The sequence below is a fragment of the Streptopelia decaocto genome (assembly GCF_964273445.1).
Source record: "Streptopelia decaocto genome assembly, chromosome: 3".
NCBI lineage: Eukaryota > Metazoa > Chordata > Aves > Columbiformes > Columbidae > Streptopelia > Streptopelia decaocto.
The window spans coordinates 34738151-34763383 of NC_138656.1; the positions used below are offsets into that span (position 1 = coordinate 34738151).

Below are 25233 nucleotides of genomic sequence, written 5' to 3' on the forward strand. Positions count from 1 at the left end.
GTGTAATGTGGTCAGGTGTAATACATTAGTTTTTCAAAGCAACAGGATACCCTGCCAGTAAACTTGTGGTCTTATGCAAAAGCATCAAATGGTGTGAGCAGAGTGGGCAGCATGCAGTCAAGTTTTAAGTGTTGGCTACTGTCATTAGTGAAATCACTTTTACTGCTGGGGGCTAGTAAGGGGAGGTCCACACCTACAAGTTATGGCAGTTTAACTAATATTAAAATGTCAAGCCAGCACAAATCTTTGTGTGGGCACTTTCACACGGATTTCAAGCAAGTTATATTTGTTACAGGTGTAGGCTAAACCAATAAGTTAGGTTCAAATAGGCTTAAGTTTGACATACAGAGTAATATTTATTTAGCTAAATGAAATTTAATCAGCTTTTTAGCCAAGCAAAAGTAAATGATCATGTAGTATTTTCCCCATTAATTAAAAGTGGGCTATTTTTCTTCTGGTTAGAGACAATAAATAGAGCCACACGCAAACAGTTCAACTTTGACACAGAGGCACCTCTATGGGTCTCAGTTTATCCATAAACTTTCCAGAGGCCTGCAAGCAGGAGACTCATATTCTTTACAAGATTAGGACATTCTTGGGGGTTTAAGTAAGCCAGACCTCCCCTCGTTTACCCCTCCTCCAAGCCTACACAACACACCACTGAATGCTTGCATTAAACAGCTTCCACCTGGCTGCTGGAGAAAGAGTGCTACATATGAGCAGCTGAACAGGGAAACCAAATTAGTAGCAGTACACAGAAAAAGAAGCTGAGAGTCTCATGAGAAGATTTAAAGATAACTTCCCTTGCTACACCTTTTTCCTTTATCCTGTCCTGCTCATGTCCAGGGCACGTTCTTCGAGACAGAGTTAATCTGCTGCCTTGCAGATGTAGTGGAGGCTCTCACAATGAGGCCCTTTCTTGTGATTAGTCTCCACACATATTAGTGTAATTACCATAATAAGAATCCCAGCTGGCACACATAACGGTTGCACCTTTGCCTACACACGTGCAATTGAGACATCATTTTGGGCTCAAGTCAACACAGGTCTTAGGTTGCCTAATGCAGGGCTCCTGAAGATTTTCCCCTCTAAGCAGTTAAATATTTATTGTAGGTGGTCTGTATTTATTATGGAACACACAAGTAAATTTCTAGAAAACTCTGAGCAAGTGATGGTCAGGTTTCTCCAAGCATCTGACACATGCCAAAGCTGTGCTAGGCAGCAAAGTGCAGTGATGCTGGCAGCCCCATACCACTGCTTCTGTCCCAGTCCATGACCTCAGCCATCACATGCAGTTGTCTGCAGGATGGCACATCTGGCTTAGTGATGACATTTGTCAAATGGAGCAAGGACACAGAACAAGGGAGAGATTGTGGCACTGCTCCATGAATGCAAGATACGAGCCTTGCTGGGGGCAGGAAAGGAATGAAAATGAAATATGAGAATCTTGGGCTCATCGAATGTGACTCACCAGTACTCATTCACCTTTGCTACACACATTCAGGCTGTAGTTATGCAATAAACCACAGTAACTGTCTGCACCCTAGTACTTTGATTCAGTATTTTTTCTGGATGAAAGGGGAACTTCAAAAGACATTAAAGAGTGGGACGTTTATGTCTCAAAAGGGAGGATGAGGGAGATGGCTAAGTGTACACTGCTGGTGGGCAGCTAAAGCCAAACCTTATATTAACAAGAGACACTGCACAGGGGATGTTAGTGGCTACAGAGCTCTACAGGCTCTACAGGATAAAGTTTCACCAACTCCATTTCATTCACCTACCCTAAACCAGTAAATCTCTGTGGTGAATAGGCCCCAGCTAGCAGCCAAACACTCACACAGCCGCTGGTCAATACCACCTGCTGCAGTGCATTGGAAGAAAATAGGAGGAACAGGAGCAAGAAAACTCATGGGTCAAAATAAAGAAGGGGAAATCACTCACCAGTTACTGCCATGTGCAAAATAGACTCATCTTTGGAAATTAAATTTCACTCCAGACACCTGTCCTTCCCCCTCGTTATTGCTGCAGGTTGCACTCAGCCCTTTTTGTGAGGCAACGAGCACTGCAGGAGGTCAAGGTCAGTACACAGCAGATTCTCTCTGCTGCTCCTTCTCTCTCTTGTCCTGTGCTTCAGCACGGGACCTCTATGGGCCACATTCCTTTCGGAGGCGTACCTGCTCTGGCATGGACTTATCCACAGGTCACAGTCCTTTCAGGAAAGTACCTGCTCCACCACAGAGCACCTCCTAGTCCTCTGACCTCGTTATTCCCTCTGTTCTTCCTTCTGCCTCTCTCTCTCTGCCTTGTTCTCTCCATGTTCCCTCCCCCTCAGCATTTTCTGCCTTTTCTTAAACATCTTTTCACAAGGTACCACCAACTCGGCTGATGGGTTCACCGGTGGGTCCCTTGCAAAGACAGCTGAAAGCAGGTGTGTCCAGCATAGGGTAGCCCCTGGCCTCCTCCCACAGAGTCCATGCCTTGGAGTCCAAAACCTTGCATTTACATCCAACAAAGCCTCTAAGGGGTGAGCATTCATCACCTTAGCACAAAAGTATACAAGTTACAAATTGTCAAAATGTATTTCATTGTGCTTAACTTTGAGGGAAGAGTCCCCCAGGCTAAATATTTACTTTCAAGTCATCACAGGTCACCTCATTAACATAGAAGGCTATTATAAATTATTTTGAGGCTTAGACAACTACTCTTCTACAGGAACAGAGGTTAAATGAGTAGGACCTTAGGTAAGAAACCAAGTGGATATATGGATCTGCTCATATGTACCACCAAACTCTTAGTTCAGAGCCACATACTGCCTTGTAGAAGTTCATAGATTAGCATATGAGGTAAAATACATGCTGACTTACAATAAAGAAGAAGCTTACAGAAATCATGAGGAATGCTAATGGACAGGCACATGATCAAATACTTTCAGTAATCAGAAAGTCACTTGATTAAGGCTTGAGCTGCTTAGACAGCATTTGGTTTAGCATTCTTATATCTTTCTGTGAAAGATAACCAAGATGATTTCTGAGATAACAGAAAAAAACCCAGGTTTCCTCACTTACAAACCCTTAAAATTGATAACTTGATAACTGGATTTGTAAAAGTAACAAAGGTTTCATTCTCAATTGCAATTGTAGTGTTTACGGAACTGGTGATCTACAGTACCTCAGCTTTTCCAATTCACTTATATATTTGTTTCCTCAGATTACCATGCTGACATTGTGGCTGTAACTGTAACTCCAACTAATAATGGCAGTAAAATCTGAACATGTACTATAATGATAACGTCTTACTTCCACTTTCTAGGGGTCAAGGTACTACAATTGCCCAGAATGCAACAGGTTCAAAGGAAAAACTAAAGAAGACCTTAGTTCATCTTCAAAGGAGGAAAACTTTCAGGCAAACTCCTCAGTACATTTGTCACAAAAATTGTTTCACTATTCCCAGATAGATTCACATTTTCCCCCACTTAGCTTATTTTGTCTGATTTTTAACTTAGCCAAATTTATCTATAGTAGCATAGTCCCTGCGTATTGTCTTTTTTGAAGCTGTTAAATCTTCCAAGAGTTATGAGAGTTTTAAGAGTCAACACTACTCTCAGTTTCACACCACTTTTCAATCAATTTTAAGGCAAAGAGTAACCATGAGAGCCTCTAACTTCTGTTGAAGTTCAGTAAGTTTGTGTCCTGGTTTTGCTAAAAACAAGTTTCTCTTTTAGTGAATTTTGCCTGTCAGCTAAAGCCTTCATATTAACTGCATTTTCCTGGAGAACCAGACACATGTTTTGGTAAACCTAGCAATGGAATGCAAACATATTGATAAGCATGGATGGACATCTCGCGAGAGGGGCGACGAGAAACAAGCGACCAAGAAACTGAGCAACTGTGTATAACATTCCATTCACGTGAATACTTCATATAAAAGTGGGAGACCACGAGGATCTCGTCCCTTTTCCCTTTCTGCTTATGGCCGACCTTAGGAGAGGATCTTACTGGCCATCCCTGAGAACTGAGGCCTAGTGACAGACTGAATCCAGCTCCGCTTGGTTGCAGAGTCTAATCCAGGACTTTGGTGGCCAGCTCTGCAGTTGCTGAGACTTTCAAGATTGGTTTTGTATATTTTGTATTATTTTCTCTATTCTTATTAGTAGCATTAGTAAAACATCTTTAATTTTTCCAACTCTCTTCTCTCTGTCCTTCTTTCCCTCCCGATCGCCTGTCCTGAGTGGGAAGGGGGGAGAGGGAGGGGCAAAAAGGGGGAAGTGGGGGGGAGAGGGGCTTAACAATACATCTGCCAGGGTTTGATTGTCACCCCGCAATCTTAACCCACGACAGTTTGGTATAAAATTTCTTGTTTGATAAACCCGTGGCTTCCAAACTGATTTTGCCTTGGAAGAAGCTTTTTCACTCCAGGTAACTCTGTAATTTCCACTTATTTCCCACTGTAGAGTAACTGCTTATGGCAAAATATAGGCCCATGCTGGCAGACAGCCACATTGCAAACATCTGTGCCACACACTGCAACGATGCCACAGGAATTACAGACATGTATGGAGTTTCTCAAGCATGTCAAGCTTTACATGCTTGTGCTTGTACAGGCTTGTGCCTACTCAAGCAGTAGAGATTATAGGAATGTGCCCCAGAAAACAAGGTGCTAAAACACATCTCTTCCCTTTTCCATCTCTGTGGCTATATTGTATCAAGAGAAAATAAAATTATTATCCGCAGTCACAGATATCAGTGGAGCGAGGCTTCAAGAGCTCCTACCTACCTGCTGTCATTGCCAGCATCGATGACCATACCTGATTTCCCACTCTTTCCAGCATTTCCCCAGCTGAAGAACTACTGCAGTTACTTTACATATAGTAAAAGTAAGGGTATCATCTTGTGAAGAGGGGAGGTTAAGTGCATGTTTATTTTTTCCTCTTCATCCCTATTATCCCATACATTACCTCACATCTCTGTGAATTCACAACCTACACCTATCCTGGTGTGAGGAGTGGCCTCCCTGTGTAGCAAGAACAGTTTTGCTGCTGACCTTTCCTCCTGCAACCACAATCAAAACATGGGTCAGCTTCAGAAATATCTCAGCTACACATTAACAGCCTGGGAAGTACTTATCAGTGCAGTAAATTGAAGGCAGCAACTGGCAAAACATTAAAGGCAGGAAGAGGCTTTCAGAGACTAAAGTAATGGGAAGCTGAATGTCTGAGATGGAGCAAGCCAGAGTTAAAAGGACATAGGGGCAGGACAGAACTTTGGCTCCTTTTGCTCGTTTGGCTGTTACAGTGCATTTCTAATGAAATCGTTCTTCATTTTCCCTTTGATGAATGTAGAAAATGGTTCACATGTAACTGCTATTTTCCCACAGATGTGCTAGTAGGTCCCAGACAAGGAGATAGACTAGACCAGTTGCTAATGGTCAGTAAATTTTCTCACTCCCTTGTGGCACTTTCCCATTCAAGACAAGTTGTTCTTTAAAGAGAGAATGCAAATTCAAATGGTATGCTAGAAAACACTGACACACGTGACAGTAGCCAGACCTGCTGTGTGATCCTAGGAACTCATGCAAATTGCTGTCTGCTGCACAGTCCCATGAATCAGGGATGCCTGCCTTGTGCGGTGCTCTGGTTTTTCATCTGCAGAAGTCACCCATGACTCACAATTCACAGGCAAGCAGGTTAGTAAAAAAGCTGGTAGAGTAAAAACACAGCCTGGAGGTCAGGAGAGATCCAGAATCTTTCTTTGCAAAATTCTGTCAGCAGATGCTGGACATGAAAATACGTAAACAGTTCCTTACATCTAGTTATTTTCTAAAAGTTTCCCTTAGGAAGATGAGTGAAACAATGGCAGTTTTGGATTTATTAATGATGCAAAGAGAGTAGAACATAGGCATACAGTGTTCAGAAGTTTTTAAAACAGTAAGCCTCCGATAGCGAAGAGCAGGGAGGAGATTGTTTGTTCTTTCTAGCGTGCCTGACTAGATTTTGTACTTTTTTCAGAGGTAAAAAAGCCACTGTCAGTCAGCTGACTAAACCCTGTTTCTTTACTAAGCAGTCCACTAAGAAACACACACTGGTTAGTACAACCATATTGAAGACACACAGCAAACATCTAAACCTCTAAAACTGTTTACAATACAAGAAGTACAGGATACAAGAACAGAGTCACCACATTTGATTCCTACATCCAAGCTTTTGGAACAGAGTGAGTTTTAATAATCACATACCTTGCTAACAATAAGACAGTTTGCAGCCAACAAGTTAAATGCCTTCTTTAAAAAGAGAGTAAAGGCAACACAGAAATTTCTCATCAAACGACTTGAAACATAAACACAAGCTCATCTGAAGAAGGTGCTTTATATAAAAATACACAGAACAGCAAGACAATTAGAAAAAGGGGAAGTAGCAGTGTATATATATATATATATATATATAAAAGTCTATCTCAAAGACAAAAGGAGGAAAAGCATCTTACAGCTCCTGCCTTAGTAAATAATACATTAAACAAGTAACTTAAGTAACTTTGATCTTTAGTTTGCTAATATTATTTTGCTAGTTAAATATTTACTATATGAAAGAATATTTAACATAGGATTGCAGCTAGACAAATATCCCTCTTCCACAACCACAAAACAGAACAGCAGGACTTCAGAAAAACAAGCCTTGCCAAAACCCATTGGTTAAGTTTGCGATGCTCATGTCTTAAGATACAACACTGTAATTCTCTGAAGCTTGTGTATTTGTAGTGCAGCCTGTATTTTTTGCCTAAAAGAGTAAGATCTTTGGAAAATACCAAAATGCATACTTTGTAGAGATGTTATACCAAAAACTCACCATTATTTGAGAAGCAACAAGAGCAGTTGCTGTAGCTGTAACAGTTGAGAATCACGTACTCCAACAAATATATTTTTGGCTGTGTAGGTAAAGCCCCTTCAGTTGATTGGCAGTACAATGCCTTTGGTTCAGACCATCCCAAATACCTGTCGCTCTCACAAGTAACTTCAAAGACACTCACTAAATTCATCCAAGCTTGTTTGCTTTGTATTTATAGAGGAAACTAAAAACTACTTCCTCCTTAGCATATATTTATTAAATTTAAGGAGCTTATCAGAATTTCTTGAAGGGTCTGCTTAACTCCAATAATGATTAAAAAAAGAAAGGTCCTGCAGCTATGTGGTAACGTCAATATGAAGTGAAAGAAGTGGTCAAATAAGGGGAGGAAATTAAAGGGCAGGAGGTGTTGGGAAGATCTTGGTTTAGAAGCTGAGAGACGCTAGGGACTTGTTTTCCCTCCACGAGTATTTGGCATTTAAAGACTGATTGCTATTGCAGTCAGGTTTTCAAAACAGCTCACTCCTTTTTGAGCTTATTTCCAGGAGTGAGTTATATTTCTGTAAGCACTAATATTCCAGATAACTGTGCCCAAGTCATCAGAATTTCTGAATCTATATAGTTAAATCAGTGCAAGAGTTCCAAAAAGAGCAGATTACTTAAGATATATGAATCTGAAAACTACCCCTCCTATTTCAGTTCCGCAGTGTGAGCTGAGAACCAGATAAAAAAAAAATAAAAATTAAGCGCCCAAATCCTGGCTCCCTTTCACTTTCAGGACCTGACTGCAGGGGTGTGATTCTCAGCCTGGTCTCTCACTTCTCACCTCCTCACCTCAGAAGGTGACTGCCTAGAAGTTTTAGCCTCTTTCTGCATTTTCAATATTAAACTCCTCAAATGCCCAACAGTGGGCTTTCAGAAGCTTATCAGAGTCAGCAATACCAAGAAGCCTCCTGCTAAGGTCAGTCCTGAATCCTTTTGGGATCTGTAAACCAGAAACTTCTCTGCCTTGCCTGTGGTAGGCATCCTCTGGTGACACCTAGCACATTATTCCTATACCAGATAAGTGCAGCTGTGATGCTCAAGCTTTTTATCTCAGGCCTCTGAACACTCCTTAAAGCTGTGAGAGATACAGGACCAATTCTTCCCATTAATGGAAGGATTGTAAATCACCCACTGTCTTGGCTGAGACTACAGAGTAGATTTACCATCCCCAGAACATCAACAAAATCCATATTAAATAAAATAATGGACTTTCTTTGGGCTACAGGCACAAGCATGACTGTATAATTTGAGGAGAAGAGTACTCACTCAAGAAGATGGAAAAAAAAAGTGAATTCTAGTTCCTGCCCCAATGCCTACTTCAGATAAAAATATACAGACAGTCATTGGGGCAGGGCCTGGAAACCAAGAGTTTTAGGAAGGGTGGCAGCTGTTCCAGGAAGTATGCGTTCATGAATTCAGTAAAGCAGAGCATGAGCAAGCAGGCTGAAGTAGACAAGACTTCTTTAGCAGAGGAGATTATTATTAGTCTTTTAAGGAAGCTATTTCACGAACAACAGTGTGATAAGGCTGGAATGTCATGGCTATTCTGATCCAGATAACAAAAATCACTATATTTCCAGACAGCAAGCTGACTCAAGCCCTAGTCCAGCAAAGATTTTCTGATGTAATTTGCTCCACTGGTAATCAATCACGTATTTGCATAAACTGTTTTTTTTTTCCTACTTTCCACTAGCAACATGAGAAATTTCCAAACACTGGGTCACTGCAAAACAAACAGAACGCATAGATGCATGCTGTATGAACCAGCACCAAGATTATAGACTGGCTGGGCCTAAGTGAATTACAGGTTATGAACAGAAGCCTATCTGTAATGATGCTATTTCAGATTAAGGTTATTCCATTTGGTGAGACCAGAGTTTAAGCTAGAGAAATCTTATGTCTCTTTAAAGAATACGAAAAAGAATATAGCATCATGATAAAGAATATATGCAACTTTGAATCACGTGTCAAAAACAGCCTCATCAACATGTTTAGGAAGCATGCAAATATAGCAAATAAGTCACGTTCAATCCATTTGGCCATACCATGTATGACTGACTTAAACAATAACCCCTAAGACTGACTTCTACGTTGAAAACCATCAACCTGCTTCAGGCACGGTTCAAACTATACTACAATATATACTTCAAACTATACTTCAATAGGAATGGAAAAAACATATTAAGCTCTGAGATCCTGTTCCTGCACACACTTCCCGCACTCCAGATGCTCTTGCACAAGCCCACTGCTACTCCGTGTGGAACATCTGTTTCCATAGTAGGTGTTGAAAAAAGAAGCAATTTTAACAATAGTAGAAGTAGTTGTATATGGAAATGCATTGATATACATAACACATAGTGTCAATACTAAACTTGGTATGACTTTTGTGGTAGTTCAATTCAGACACACTGCTGAATCACTAATATTAAATCTGTGTGAATTTGAGCTGACATGGTTATTTTCTGTTTGCAGGAACTAAAGATATAAAGTATCTAAACAAGATTAGCTCAGGTTTCACTAATTTTGCACAGATTATTATGCCTGGCAGGTTCTTGAGATGTTAAAGCCTTCTCCCCTTGCCTGAGAAACTCCAGATCATTAGCAAAGAGAATATGCATAAATCACAGGTGGGAGAGTAAAGTGTAGAGAGAGCCAGACCATTTCACCTATTTGAATGTGGTCAGAGGACACTGCAGCAAGAGAAGCTACTATTCAGAGAAGTGAGACAGCAGATGGTCACCAAAACAACCAGAGTAATTCTCAGGGGTAATCGTATTTTCTGCTGAGCTGTAAACATCAGTTGTGTGGGTATTTCCACATGCCTATGCTTTGATCTCGACCCCATACACACTTAGATGTAAGCTGAACTTTCTAATGGGACCACTCATGAGTTCAGCTCAGCAAATACCTGCACATTTGCAGGATTAGTCTTTGTATCTGAACTGGACTCACAGGTCCATTTTGTTGATATTGCCAGTGCTTGTAGTTGATACTCTTACCTTCATTACAAGAGAAAAGCTTTCCCCTGTCCCAATGCCCATAATCTGGTGGTCAGGTGGTTTTTAGATATGTTACACCAATAAGCAAACCTATTAATGAAAAAGTACTACTGCACTGGCTATTCACATGGAATATTAAAAATACAGAGAAGAACAACGAACAGCTAAAATCTGAAGACCTGAGAATTTGTTTCAGCTTTTTAACTCATGCAGGTATAAGACATTGCTATTCCTGGCTTAAAAGAGTAGACCAACATGAAAACATGTCTACCAAATTTAGTGGTGAAAACTGATTGTACCACAAGTATGTTAAAGGAAAACATTCTGTGCAAGTTGTTTAGAATACCTATAGAAATGCTCTGTAGCCAGGCCTGCACAGCGTAGGAAAAAAAGAAAACCCACACAAGTAACCCTTCAGTATTTTTAAAAGTAGTTTCCTCTCTTTATTCAGAAACATCCTGGGAGTGGTTCCTTTGTATAATGGCATTTTCAACTAGATAGGAGGGCTGGAAAAACTGTGGTTACTCTTCAGCTAGATGCTTTCCTATAGCGCAGAAATATGCCCATTCAGAGAACTGTATGGCTGCCCTAATGATTTCCGTGGAGTAAAGGAAAAGGATTGAAGAGGAACCTTACAAGGCTCTCAGTGATGTGAGCACGCACTGAGGTTCTGCAGAGGGACAGCAATAGTCACACTGTTAACGAGTCTCCTCTACTATGTAATAAAAAAAAAAAAAATCCAGGATGAACAATTTCTATTAGGTATTGGACTTTCTGGAGACACATAAATGGGAAATGGAATGGCTGAGCACTTCCCCAAACAAAGCATGCTGAAATTTAATTCATATTCTTCATGCCTGCGCAGATCTGCCTTGACTTACATGAACATAACTGGGGAGTATATTCAAAAAGCATGTTTTTTGTGAGATCAGGATATTATAAAATAATATAAGAGAGTGGTGGAGTAGAGGTTGTGTCTTCTGCTCAACTGCAAAATCGGTGTGTGCCCCAGTGGTGCTCCATGACTGGTGCTGCAGAGACAGATGTTGCAGTTGGAATTGATCAGAAAAGCCATAAAGTGAGGAGAGCCTGACGACTGTAATAGTTTTGCTTCTCAAAGTACACTCCATGTTTAACAGTAACTATCCCTACCAAAGTGGTTTGGTGATAAGGATTGAAACAATTGCACCTTTGAGAATCTTGTAATGTTGGTAAAGTTTTCTTTGTTTTGTGAACAGAGGATTTAAAAGTCTAGTAATGCGTCTTGAATTTCATTCAAAATAAGATACAGTAATGACAGCTAGAAGTTGTAAGTAAAGCAGGGTTTCTTACCTGAAATTTTGCAGATCCGAGTGATCAGTTATTCTCCTTTATTGTAAATGACCTTAATAATCAATAGTATAGAGGCATAGAACTGAGCTCTCCTGCTATGTTTCTTTGAGACAATTCAGTGACAACGTGTCTTCAGACATTATTAGCTGAAGGTGAGCTCAGCATTACAGTTACTGTGCAATTATCACTAGTTGCCTTTTATACTACACTTAATTCCCAGGGATGCCCAAGAATAAAATCAGTTGCACAAGAGGCACATATAGCAGGCTCATAATCCAGCTGGTTAAGAACCATATGGCTTTACATCAGTCTTCTCCCCCAACTCTGGCACAGCAGTTGTGCCAGAAATAGGGAAGAGGAAGGTACAGCAGTAATGGTCTGAGCTCCTATCTATTTTCTAGTGAACTTGGGGTTTAACATAGGTTCAAAGCACAGTCCTTCAACAGTCCTTTTCATCTGTCTGGGCAGTTTGCTTAACAGAGAATATTCATCACAAACACAAAATTCAATGTCTAGAAACAAATAAACCATAATATAGTCTCACCCAAAATGAAGAATTCCTACAATTCTGAAGAAAGTTCTCCTGCAATCAGACTAAAAAAGCAAGAACAGACCAGCTATTCTCCTTGTGCCACATGGGATGGAGACCTGGACAGGCCTGATGGGTCCCACTGCAGCTAGGGTTCCTGGTGGACCAGGAGCTCCTGAGTTCAAAGCCAGGTACCTGGAGTCACCTGCTGCACCCCAGCCTGATGTGCCATCTGCGCAGCAGAGCTGCGGAGTAACAGCAGCCTGACAGTACTCGAGCTCCTGGTTCAAAGGCAGTCTGCCCTCAGAGATGTGAACAGGCAGGAAGCCAGGCAGACTTCTGGTTTTGTGAAAAATTGAAACTGATTGACATTTTCCCATAAAATGTCCAGGTATGCAGCAAAGCCATAAACTATGGTTTAAAAGAAAATGAAAGGAGAAATACACAAAGTTTATCTTTCTTATGTTGGAAGTCTTTGAACAAGGATTATTCTGTCTTTAAAGGAGGGACCACATTATTCATTAAACCTGCCAGTGTTTATCCTTGATCCTGTTCTGAAATTTTAGGCTTTCTGACTTGATATGCACATTCCTCAACAGGACCACACTGCTCCCTGCCTCTGCCCCTCTTTAACCTTCTCCAAACACCTGGCATCCCTTAGTTTCATCACATATCCAGCTCCATCTCCTATTAATTTGTTCCCATTCCTCCTAAGAGTTCCTCCAAAAACTAATTCATCTCTATGTAAATAATTGATCAAAAGTTACTTTATATATATCCTATGCTCCAATTCTTGTGTTTTAAAGCAAAACTTCAGACCCTAATAATCAAAAATTATCAGATGGGGAAATCAATCATTCATGAAGCAAAGTATCAAAAATGCAAGTATCCAAAAATGAATGAAATTAAAAACTTGGAGATATTAGGAGACTTACTCCCTGTTTTTAGGGAGAATTTTTCCAGTCTTCACAATCTAATTATGCATTATTATCCATAATGATTCAATTATATCTTAATAAGTGCATCTTCACTGTCTTCCTGTATTTCTCTGCTTCTACCCTTTTTTTTTCTTCCAAAAAAATCTCTTCATACATGCCCAAAAAGTAACCAGTCACAAGCAACTTTCTTCAGATCAATCACACTATTTTGAGGGAGTACCTCTGTCGATTCCTTACATAAGTACTTTTAAGCCAAATACTGAAATTGCTCTATACTCAAGTTGTATCATTACCTATTGACTCGCTCTACAGAGAAAGGAAAATACATTCATCATAAACAACTTCTTCACACCATTATCTGAGTAAATAAGCACCATTTTCCCTCCGTGGCTAGCATCAGGACAAAATACCATACCTGTCTTGTTCCTGCAGAAGCAAAACCAACGCTATTGTTAAACACAAGTCAGAAAAATATCAGCGTTCTGAGCATGAATGACTGCTTATCAATGAAGTCATAAAAAAATACACCTCACCTTTAAGTGTTTTTACGAAAGGTCTTGTATGAAAATAGGAAAGGAGTGGCAGTTTAGGAAAGAAAAACCCCACCAAACTAAACCAATACCCCTAGCCCCCCCACCCAACAACAAACCCAAACCAAAATCCAAAACAGGGAAAATCACTTACTGTACTTGGTTCTGCAGAAGTATTCAACACAAACATCACCCTTCCTTGTCCAGCTGCCAAGTGCTAAAGCATGAAATGAGCAGCTGTTTCCTTCAGGCTGGGGCTGTGTGTCTTAACTAGTCACATGCCCCTCCTGATAAATCTTGCTGCTGTGCCAGGAGGTCAGAATCTGAAGATCATTATTCCCCTTACTAGAAAATCCTTTTCATAACAGTGGCATTTGCTAAAGCATTTGACTGGAACATGGCGTTATGTGCTCCATAACTTTTTTTTAATGACTGACAACAAGTAGTAGATAAGCCTTAATCAGCAGTAGGGGCAGTACAAATGGAAAGTTAAACATATCCTTGTTGATCACTTCAGGTTTGTTTCTGACTTCACAATTCACTGTGTTTAAATTTGGGAACTTAAACCATCAGGAATAGGACAATTTAAAATGCTGTGGCATTCATAGCATCTTTAAGACCAGGCCACTGCACAGATCATGAAAAATAAGTGAACAGTCTCACTTTTGGGGATTAGTTGTACTTAAGGGTCAACATCACAACTTTTCGTGTTTAGATAGTAGAGTGATTAGTGCCTTATTAATACTGGAGATAATTTTAATTTTGGTATCTTGCATTTTGCACCACTGATTAGGAACTGCATTATGCCAGACACTGTCTAATCAGACTGTGATAGCGCTTTTGAGGTGGGGACTATCAGTCTAAACAGAGAGAGCAAAATGGGAAACAAAAGCGTCCTTATCCCCATGTTCCCAGATGTAGGACAAATGAAGGAGAAACACTGAAGTCAAGAAATGAACAGATTCTGATGGAATTTTCCAGGGTGATACGTAGCCATGCGTGACTGAAATTCAACTGAGACTCTGTGCCCAATTCCCTTTTGCTTGGCCACATACTTAAAGATATTTAGGTATTTAAGGAGAAAGGCATACTGTCAACGGGATTTTGAGGTTCAGATGCAAAAGCTCATTTTCTGAAATGCTTAACTCCCATCCCACTTGTAGGATATACTGTGCTGAAATCCCCGTGGTACTTTAAATTGAAGAGACTAACAGGACACAGGCAACTGCAAAACCTCAGCATATCATGTGGTAATATTATTTTATCATTTGGTAAGCAATCCATATCTCACAAAATTGCATAAATTCACCTGATGATAAAGGGCATTATAATGTATTTTTTCTGAAACACAACCTGCACTAATAGTACTGCAACTGGGATTTGAACAAGTTCAAGGAATTGCTCAGAACCAGACAGCTGCCTGTTGCTAAAATTATTAAATTATAACAGTGTATCTAGCTGGCACATGTCAGAAACTAATGGAAACCTGCTGGTCTCTTCTCCCAAGTAGTAAGTGATAGGACAAGAGGAAATGGCCTCAAGTTGTACCATGGAAGGTTTATATTGGACATTAGGAAAAAATTCTTAATGGAAAGGGCTGTCAGGCGTTGGAACAGGCTGCCCAGGGAAGTGGTGGAGTCACCATCCCTGGAGGTGTTTAAAAGACACATAGATGAGGTTCTTCAGGACATAGTTTAGTGCTAAAGTTAGGTTAGGTTACGGTTGGACTCCATCCTGAGGTTCTCTTCCAACTGAAATGATTCCATGATTCTATGAAACGACTGAAGATGAGGGCTGCCACAAAAGAGTAACTTGGGTTGCTTCCTTTGACTTTACCCAGCTCTTTGTTTTATATACGCTCACAGGCAGCTAAGAAACCACGCAGCCACCAGCACTGTCAGCGCAGCCTGGTGCCAGGAGAAAGCCTTGGTGCTAATTACCCATGGCTCTGCAGGTCTTGCGTTTTCTTGGTATTGCAGAGAAACTGCTGGGTTTCCTTGGCAAATTTTGATGGAAAAACCTCCCACATTCCATGGCTTCTCGTAACGCAGCCAGACATGGCCGTACCCAGCCTGTCAGAGGACCTTGCCAGCAGCCTGGGAGGTGAAGGTGCCCAAACCCCGACCTTTCCCTGGTGATGCAGCAGCACTCGGTGCCTTCTTTGTCCTCACCTGCCGCTGCACCCACACCCCGGCAATGCGTGTAAACAACAAAGAAGTGAGAAGGAGCCATCAGTCGGAAGTCTCCTCAGTTTATGGCCAGGGAGGCTCGTTCCTGGTCCTCCCGGGGAGCACGAGCCCGGCGGAGCAGCTCCCCTCGCGCGTCCCTGGTCGTTAGGCCCGTTAGGCCCCTCACAGGGGGCAGCGCGACGCCCTCAAAGGCCGCCCTGCCAAGAGACGTCGCCTCGTCGGCCGGACGTTTCGAAGGGCAGAAGGGCACCGGGCGAGACAGGGGCACCAGGCACGGTGAGCCCAGCGGCGCTGCGGGGAGTTCCACAGCAGCCCCCAGCGGCCTGAGGTCCCCGCTGCAGCCGCCTCAGACCCTCGCCTTGGAGGACAGAGATGTGGTTTCGTGCTTGAAACGCTGGAGGGTAGCATGATGCCAGGCTTCTGTTCTGCATTGGTAAATGGGGTAAGTGCAGCGCAACGACGAATGCTTCTGGCATAGTAGGTTGAGGGCTAGGCAAACAGCAAATGTTTGCTGCAGATGTGCAGCACCATTTTGCCCCAGTGTGCCGTCAGGCTGGGCAAAATGTCAGGGAGTTGCTCCTCTTGGCCAGCCTGGGGGGCTGGATGAGGCCTCTAAAGAGAGCATACCCATGCATGAGGCTCTGTGACCCTGGGGCCTTCTGAGCTGCCGAGGAGCCTTTAAAAGAAGAGTACAGGAGATTGTAAAAACTGTGAATTAAAAAATGATAAATAGGCCCATGATGAATGAGTTCATTTAAGTTTAGGACACGGGTGGGATGAGATGATGAGAGTTGCCTTTGCAGAACTGAGTTGGAGGCTCCTGCAGATCCTGACCAGGGATGACCGTGCACAGACCTGGCTGGAAAATATCAGGCCTCACTCAGAGAAAGAAGCAAGCACTCACTGTGCTTTAGCGCATGGCCCATTGACCAGATGAGTTCTTTGATAAATGTAATTTCATTTCCTCTAAAAGGCATTTTGAGATGAAGGATAACAGAACTTTATATGCAGCTATAAAAGTAATACTGAATTTATTTACAAACTTTGCTACAAAATTACTCCCTCCTGATAAATAAGAAAACATTATTTACATGAGTTGCACAACAGTCAACCAGTCCGCAAATACCATTCATATTACTTTGTCCATTTCTATGCTTATGCAATATGAATCACACTCTTTCACAGTTATCAAGACCCTTGATATCTTTGATTAAATACTGGCAGTACCTGGGCTATTCGAAATAGCACATGGAACAGAGTCATCACTGCACTGAATAGCTGCCTATTTTTATTTAGTAGTCATGCTCCACATAGGCATATAATTTGATGATAATGACTGAATGGCAATATTCCACAAACAACTTGGGATACACTCCCTAAAAATAAAAGGAGCCTTTGTACTTTCTGAAATGAGTAGACAAATGATTTCTTCTGTTTCAGTAAAAAATGCCATAAACACTAATTGCAGTTTATGCAGGAAAAAGTTTATCAGTTCCTCATATGCTAGATGAAGAGATTTAAGTCATCATGAAACAGAACAGAAAAATTATTTGGGTATAATTCCTGAAAATAAAAGTCTCAAATATTTTGTGGAAGGTTGTGTCTTATTATTTTATTTTTTATTTTCTTCTTTTTTTTTTTTTTTGTTTTTTGTTTTTTGTTTTTTGTTTTTTTTTTTAAATTTTTTTTAAAGAAATACCAACATACAGAAGAGATAAGGTAGCTAATGCAGACACAATGAATATAATGTTGCGTTCTTATATCAATCAGATGGCATCTTCTGCATGACAAAAGCTTTGCTGTTTGTTACACGACAGTGTATTAACTTCTCTGTTGAGAAAACTCAAGGCTGGATTGAAAAGGGTGTTTTTTTTCTCTGGGGACACTGATCCCTCAAATAAAAATCAAGAAATGAACATAGATTTCTCAGACATGCTAGGAGAAATACTGAACAGGAACAACAAAAAATGAGTAGAGTTAGAACTGAATTGTGCTAGGGATGGGTGCACGTAAGGTTAAAATTTTAATGTCAAACAAATAGTATGGATAGTTTTTAGAAAAGTCACAAAGAACTGAAGAATGGAACAGTTGCCACCCCATTTTAGTTCAGTTTGAGATCAGGAACTTGTTTGCTTTTATTGATGCTGGAGAAATGGATTCACAGCCTCTCCTTACTATAGGAGAGACTTTATATCATAGTTTGTTTTTAACTATTGTTTCTCTTTTTAGACATACTTGGCTATGCCTTGCTTATATGTCATTTAATTAACAGTAGACACATTCATTTATAAATTGATCGCTGAGAGAGAACTTAGCATCAGTGCTTTGATACTGTGCAAAATTTTGGAACCAAGAATAGTTTTCTGAATATGGCAATTATGGAGGGCTATTTTGTGGGTTGCCTGAAAATGTCTTATTTTCCTGTTAATGTGTTCCTCTGGAGTTTCTGTAACAGGAGGTAAGATTCTCCGTGGACATAAATGTCAGGTTATGCTAACTGCAAGTCTGTGTTATTATGTTTCCTAAATAGTTGCACTGTGATTTGACCGTAGCCTTTTAGAATATGTGGAAAACATAACTAATATTGCCTGGTTTGCCGGTCTGCCTCACTGCTTTAGATATAATATAGCCTTCACTATCAGCAGAAGTGAATGTAAGCAGCCATGGAAGCCTGCAGTAGACAGGATGTTTTATAAATACCTAAGTGCAATGAAAATGCCTGCTATAAATAGTCCAACAGCTCTTACACTAAGCTGCCAGCTAAAGGGCATCTGAAGGACATAATGGAAAGGAAATTTTGCTGAAAATATTTTGTGTAAGTCTCTCAGCCTTACATTATATTAAATCAGTTTTACACATCTACATGCTATGTTATATCCCAAGCAATTTTTAGTCAGTTCAAGGTTCTTCAATACAATGCTCTAGAGGGCACAGGAGTACTGCAAATGCACTGTGTACCTCCCCTTTCATACTCCAGGGTACACCCAATAGTCATGGTATGGCTAAGAAAGCAAGGGCTGAGAAAGTATAATCAAATGAGGTCATCTGTAGGTATGACCCTTGAGATCAGTCCTTTCTTTATATCAGCAATTATATGTCCTAGGTGGAGCCTACAGCAATGATTAAAGTTGTTGGCTGCTTTCTATTGGAAAAAAAAAATGCTTCAGAGTGGTTTTAAGTATATGAGAATACAGTAATTTAAACTAAAATTTTATATGCTGTATACCTGCCTGAAATTTGTAGTTTGTGAATTAAACTAAAATATCCAATAATTCCATTCCCAGAAATAATGGGGGGAAAAATTGTTGTGCTCTGTTAAACATTTCTTCTAAGTATGGCATTGAAAACCAGTGGCACTTCGAGGCTCTGAAGTACAGACCTGCCTTCTGACAGATCAGTTACATCTTGGCAGGCAGTGAGGCAGTGGGGGATTTTTTTGTTGATGTAGTAAACATTCAGCCCAGTTGTAAACTTCTGACTGATGTTTTTACTTGTTTAGTAGAGATTTGGGTGTTTGTTACTGTGGCTGCTGAATTCTCTGGGGATTACGCCACTCTGCCAATGCTCCATGCCCTCAGTGCTTCTCATACCATGTTCCAGAGGGGCTCCTACCCATCCTCCTGGCCATCTTCCCACCCCTTTTGGATGGCTCTTAGTTTTTCCCCTAAGCACTTGATCTACCTAGTGGAAAACCCAGAATCAGTATGCCTGGAATGGAGTGGAATATGGAGAAGGGGTTACTGGAGTTAGGAGGAGGGAAGTGCAGTAAAAGTGCTAAGGTGCAGAAGAGGTGGATAAGAGAGAAATTAGAATGGAATAATTTCAACTGTAAGGGACCTACAACAGCCATATAGTCCAACTGTGAAGTGCAGACGTATAAGAATAAAGGAGAGGATCCAGGAGGTAGAGATGGCAGGTGGAAGGATGAAGTTTGGTGATAAGGGTGGCTTGTATAAGAGTGGTGGGGATAGCATAACCACATCACTTAATGCAACCTTTTCACTCATGCATTACTAGTGACTCTCCTTCTTTCCTCTTGATGTACAGCTTAGAATCTACACTCTGTTTTGTGGAAATGCTGTCCACTCACATCTCTAAGTTAATGGTAATTGTGCCTTAACTCATGTAATATTTTCTCTGAAGAAGTATAGGGAGATACTAGATTTTAGGGATCACAAATCTGGTGTGAAAAATAGGGGATAGTCTTTTTTTTTGGTCTTCAGATTTAGAAAGGGGATAACAATGAGTAATGGGCTGAACGAGGCAATTTTTTTTTAAATGCATGCAACATTTCATAAGAGACCTCAAATCTACTCAAAACCCAAACCTACTCAAACAAAAACCACATCCTCAAAACCAGCTCTCCTCCTCCCTTATTCCCTGCCACCACTGATGTCACAGTGGTTCAGTAAGTTAGTCTCTTCTGAGAGAGGCAACACAATCTGGTAGTGAGGATCTGAGTCTCAACCTAAAGCAATACCCTGAGCTGGAACAGACATCCCACCTTGCAGCTTGACCTACTCCATTTGCATTGGCTGTACAAGAGTGGAAATGATGGAGTCTAGTAACAGACCCAGAAAAGAGGAAAAAGAAAAGCAATCCTGTTTCCTTCCTCTCCCTAGAAAGAACCTGAACAATTTTTTCCTTCAGCCGTTTCTGTCAAAACCCTAAAAAATAATGCATCACACCCTTGTAAACAATAGCACTTTAAGCTTGTGTTTGCACTGTAAAATGAGGCATGGATCAAAAAGGCTTAACCTGGTGGAATTGGCAGGCAGGGTCTCCAATCAGTCCAACACACAGCACGTTCATCAGTCAGACTACATTATCCAGCAACCTATCCAAGCTCTGCTGCATTGCATGCAAACATCTTGGGGTCCGTACTTCCAAACCTGCTGTGAGATGAGTGAATTTGGATCCATCTGTGCCTTCTATGTACTCTGTGTACTCATGCATGTAGAACATAATGATCTTCCCCTTAAACTTTTATCTTGAACTTAGTATATGCATATGTTCTGTTGTAAGCAGGCAAGCTTTTGGGTGTCAGATAAGAGGAATAGTAAAATTAGCATGCTGTGTTTGAAGTCAGATTAGGTGATCTAATGACTCTACCGGGCTTTAAATTTTATCAGCCTGTTAAAATAATTTTGCTTGAAATCAATGGGACTACTCATGTGCTTAAATTTAAGCACCTGTATAAACATTTGCACGAGTCAGGATGTTATTCAGCACATAGTTATAAGGTGGGTTTTTTAGACATTATCAAAGAGTTTTTTTTAGCACTGACATTTCTATTTTGAGCGGCTGCTTTTCTTTGTAGAATTATTTTGATGCTGTCCAATATTGAACTTTGATTTCTTAATGTGTTTTAGCTACGTTTCTTTTTAAGTTCCCTCTCCCCCAGTTCTGCTTTTTGAGTGAGACTGCTGTAGGCTGTACATGTGTTCTCAAAAAATCTTGCTTTGACTGCCCCAAACAGCCATACTGGTACTTCTAAGCTCTCTGCCCTTTTTTTTTTTTTCCTGAGATGTTAGCAGGCTTGACTGTGACTTGGAGCACAAAGCTCCCTTGTAAGAGCATCTGGTATAGTGGAATAGGGGCTTAGGGAGAAATTAAGGTACTTACACTGGAGCACTTGCATGAGGAATAATAAATCCTACTAAACTTGAGCTAGCTTTGCATGAAAGCATGGCATGGTTTGCCTGTCACCCAAAGTGACATTGTTTTTTTAAGTCATGCAATTTTTCTGTAAATCAGCAGCAGTGACAGTTAACTGAAGTATTTATTTGCCAACCCTAAACTTCTTTGTATCTCCTGGCAAAATATTGGCAGGGTAGAAAGCAAGTTAACCTCTACTTCTTTCTGGTATATCAAAGTCTCATATTTAATTTTTAGTTTGGAGCCTTAATAATTGCAACCTCATTAGTACTTGTGAACACTCAGAAGTGTTTATGTACAAATAATCTCCTGCAGAGAAGTTAGACCCTAGCAGGTAATAAGATTTTATAAGGTGCAGGGGTGTAAATTTCATTCTAAGGCCTTCTGGAATGATTGTCTCTTCAGGACAAAACTCTTAGTTTGCAAACTTTGAACTCATGAACTTGTGAACTCTTGCAGTTATGTGTGTGTGTTTTTTCCCCTAAAATTGCTACATCTTTGATTATCTGACTATGTAAAGTAGTTTCCATTTTTTAAACTAGGGTTAGTAACTCTCGCAGTTACAGAGACAAGCTTGAAAATACTAGCCTCAAGTTCTTGAAGACAGAAAACCTAACAGTCATTTCTAAAACAATCTGACTTATTTGGAAACTGCATAGTGTGTTTTGAGCACCACTAGCTGTATTGCTGACACATTTTCCCAAGTTCTGAGTTGCTTTGAGCCTGCCCTAGATGTTAAAATGGGAGAAGGGATTGAAGAAAGAATAGGGTAGCTCTGAGCCATTGTCATGTTAGCCATACAGCATAATCTAAGAAACAGAAACTGTTCTCAGTGGTATGAACAACTCTCTTCGCTTCGATGGGTTTGTGTCTGTGCCTCTCATTAGAATTTGTTCTCATTAGAATTTGTTCTGTTCATTCTTCATTAAGTATATGAATCTATTAAGGGTATTAAATAGGCAATTTCTAAGCACCATCTATAATATAATTTCCACAGATAAATGTGAAAGTGTATCAGTACATTTTATCACCTCCATCCTATGAGTTTTACAAAAGCTTGTCTTTCATAATGCTGGTTACACAGTTAATCTTACGTTTTTTATTTAGCCACCCCCCCCCCCCTTTTTTTTTTTTTATCTGATTTTTGAAATCAGATAAAGAAAAGCCTGATCCTTTCTATGAGCATTGACTAACATCTGCTCCATGGGAGTTGCTGCTTGGCACCTTCCTGGATCAGATTTTCAACTGACTGCTGCAGTTCACAATTGTCCTGTCACAGCTTTTCGCTCACATAGATGACATTCTGCCTTGTATCTTCACAATAACAGACTTTAAACATAATAGCATCCTACAGGGATACAGTAGAATAACAACACATCACACTTCCTTTTTACTCACCAGCAACTGTTTACAATAAACCACTAATCCTAAGCAACAACTGAATAACAAATGAATAATCTGAATGGCATATGCATCAACGTAATGTGTTCACACAAGACTAATACAAAGCTTATTCTCACAGATCATTCAAAGAAGATGAAAATTACATGATGAAATCCTGAATCTAGTACTTTACAGCTTCTATCCTCCTGCCTTCAAATCACAACAGCATTTCCTTTGTTAGAAGAGCAAAGGACATATTGGAAACTGGAAAAAATCAAACACAATCTTAACTTTTCATTTTCCCCCCTTAAAATTCTGTCTTTTTGATGCTAATTCAATGAATTAATATGGTCTGCACACGGGTATGTCTTAAGATGGAGCTTTTTACACATGTAGTCAAGATAGTATAACTGTATAGTATCAGAAAATAACAAAATTAAAAATTTCCACTTGAATTCTACTGTCAGTTTAAATTAGACCTCATAATGACAACTGTGTGGTATTGCAATGCAAAACCACAATGAATAATACATATTGATATCTATATATAGTATATTTTTATGCATATGCACACACAAAAATTACCTGCCATAATAAGTTCTAAACCTATAGAAACTTTCAGGTACTTTAATTTTGACTAAGTTCCTACCTTCAAATGTACCTCATATGACTAAATTATCACAAAACTTCAGCTATGAATTATATACATTTTGATATGTTTATGTATTCTAAATTAATACATCTTGTGTAAATATATATTACACATACTTCTCCCTCCCTCTCTCTGTCTCTAAATCTATATATTTAATCTAATGCAGAGTTGACTTCATTATTTTTCTTTAGGGCATACAGTTACCATCAACATTTCTCTAGTACTTAATCACAGATTATAAGATGAACACAACACAGGTGAGGAAAACAGCAAAATTACTATATGGATATATGGCAAAGACTTCTTTGCTTAAGGAAAGTTCTGAAGAATCCTTAATTGAATTCAGATTTCTTTATCTAAAATCAGACATCCTGCCAAAGCTTTATCTAAAAATCAGATACAGTACCTTCTCCAAAGCTTGTTCTGTTTTCATTTACCAGTCTGGCCACATCTGAAAAGCCATGGAGAATGCAGCAAGCAGAAATGCCAGAAGGAGACACTTACCTGGATTAGATAGGTATCTAACTTTCAGTACACTCCCTTTTTTAAAGAGTTCTTCTCACATTGAGATGTGGAGGTTATTTGCTGCTCGGCAGTGTCCTGTATGTGACTCTCACACTCAGCAGCCCTGGTGGGGCCCTGGAGAGAGAAGCAGGATTGTGCTCTGTTCACTCCCAGCAGCTTCACTGAGGCTGGGGCTCTTTTGAGCTCAATTAGTTCTAGATTGTTTGGCTAAATGGCAGCCACACTTCCTTCTATTCTTTCCCAACTTAGTTTTCCTGCCTCCAGTCGTGCTTTTTCCTTTCTTTAGACTATAAATAGGCCTGCCACAACACAGTCTATAGCAATAAGGAAGGCAGGAAATGCATTTAAACAAAGGAAAGATCTTAGTTTTTTTTTGCCCTCCCCCACCAATATAAGTAAAATAATTTGATAAAGGTTGTTCTGCAGACACAGTTCTCTTGTGTGAGGAAAATACATCTTCAAATCCATGCTAGGATGTAATCTTTTGTACTCCACAAAAAAATGAGAAGACACAGTAGCACTTAGGCCTTTTGACCTTAGTCTCTCAAGTAATTATCACTTCCCTTAAGTACTTAATTTTGATTAAATCTTTGAAATTGCTTGAGACGGGAGAGTTGGAACACAGATTTTCTTTTGCTTAGAAAAGAGGACAAAGATGGCTAATGTGTTTTAGGATGGCAAAATATGTGTTATGAGAGGTGCAGATCTTGCATGCTTAAGAATGACATTTAAAGTGTATGAATCATTGTTTCATCAGAGTACTTTCTTCCTCAGTGTCACCCTGCTGCCTCAAGCCAGAGACTAAGAGGTTGGAAGCATTTAAGCAAAGTGCATTTACATACAGGGAAACAGAACTGTTGTGTATGTATTCATTGAGGACACCTGTGCAGCAATAGCTCTTGAATAACAACTATGTTAAAGTCCTCACATACATGTTTTGAATTAATTTGAGATAAACAATTATTTTAATGGGCTTTGGGTCAGTTTTTTGACCAGAAGCTTCCCAATTTTAATTTGATTTAGCTTAGTAGTTTTAAAAATACATACCAAGCGTCAAGGACCATTTTCAGATTATACTTAATTAAGATGATAATGTAGTACTCTGCTTACCTGGCTCTTTATCTCTTCTCCCTATTCCCACTTTTTTTGCTGTCTGAGGTACATGCCTTTCCTTCAAGTTACACAAGCTAGGTAAATTCTGTTAAAAAAGCTTTCTGTGGTCTTTACAGTGGTAGTTCCATGTTAGAAAAGCAGCGTGCTTCTTGAAGATAGATAAGACTGTAATGTATGGTTTGAGATTAATGATTATTTTAGTGGGAAGGCAGAGACTTAAAAGGTAGATGTTGCCATGTGGACAAGTAATTTTTCTTCTGTCTAAGATTTGTATGTGAAATATACACATTCAAGTCCTGCTGAAAGTGGTGAGAGTTAAGGACCTGTGGCATTTGAGGAATTTGGAAAACGTTAAACCTTTTGTTTCAGTCATATTATGTAGGCAATGACCATGACTGGTAGCTCCTATGGTGTTTTATGGAGGAAATCTGTGTTAGCTTCAGGCAGACTAGATGGTGCCAGAGCGGTTTATATAAAAATCAAGACCATCTTCAGGAAAGTGCCT

At 40.0% G+C, this 25233-nt stretch overlaps 1 protein-coding gene across 1 annotated transcript in view; it reads right to left on the bottom strand.

Moving 5' to 3' along the window:
- RASGRP3 (RAS guanyl releasing protein 3) overlaps positions 1–23763 on the bottom strand; it is a 62383-nt gene extending 38620 nt beyond the window's left edge. The window contains exon 1 of the mRNA XM_082048643.1: positions 23595–23763. The gene's annotated coding sequence lies outside the window, so the exon portion shown is untranslated. The remainder of the gene's footprint in view (positions 1–23594) is intronic.
- Positions 23764–25233: the final 1470 nt, after the last annotated feature.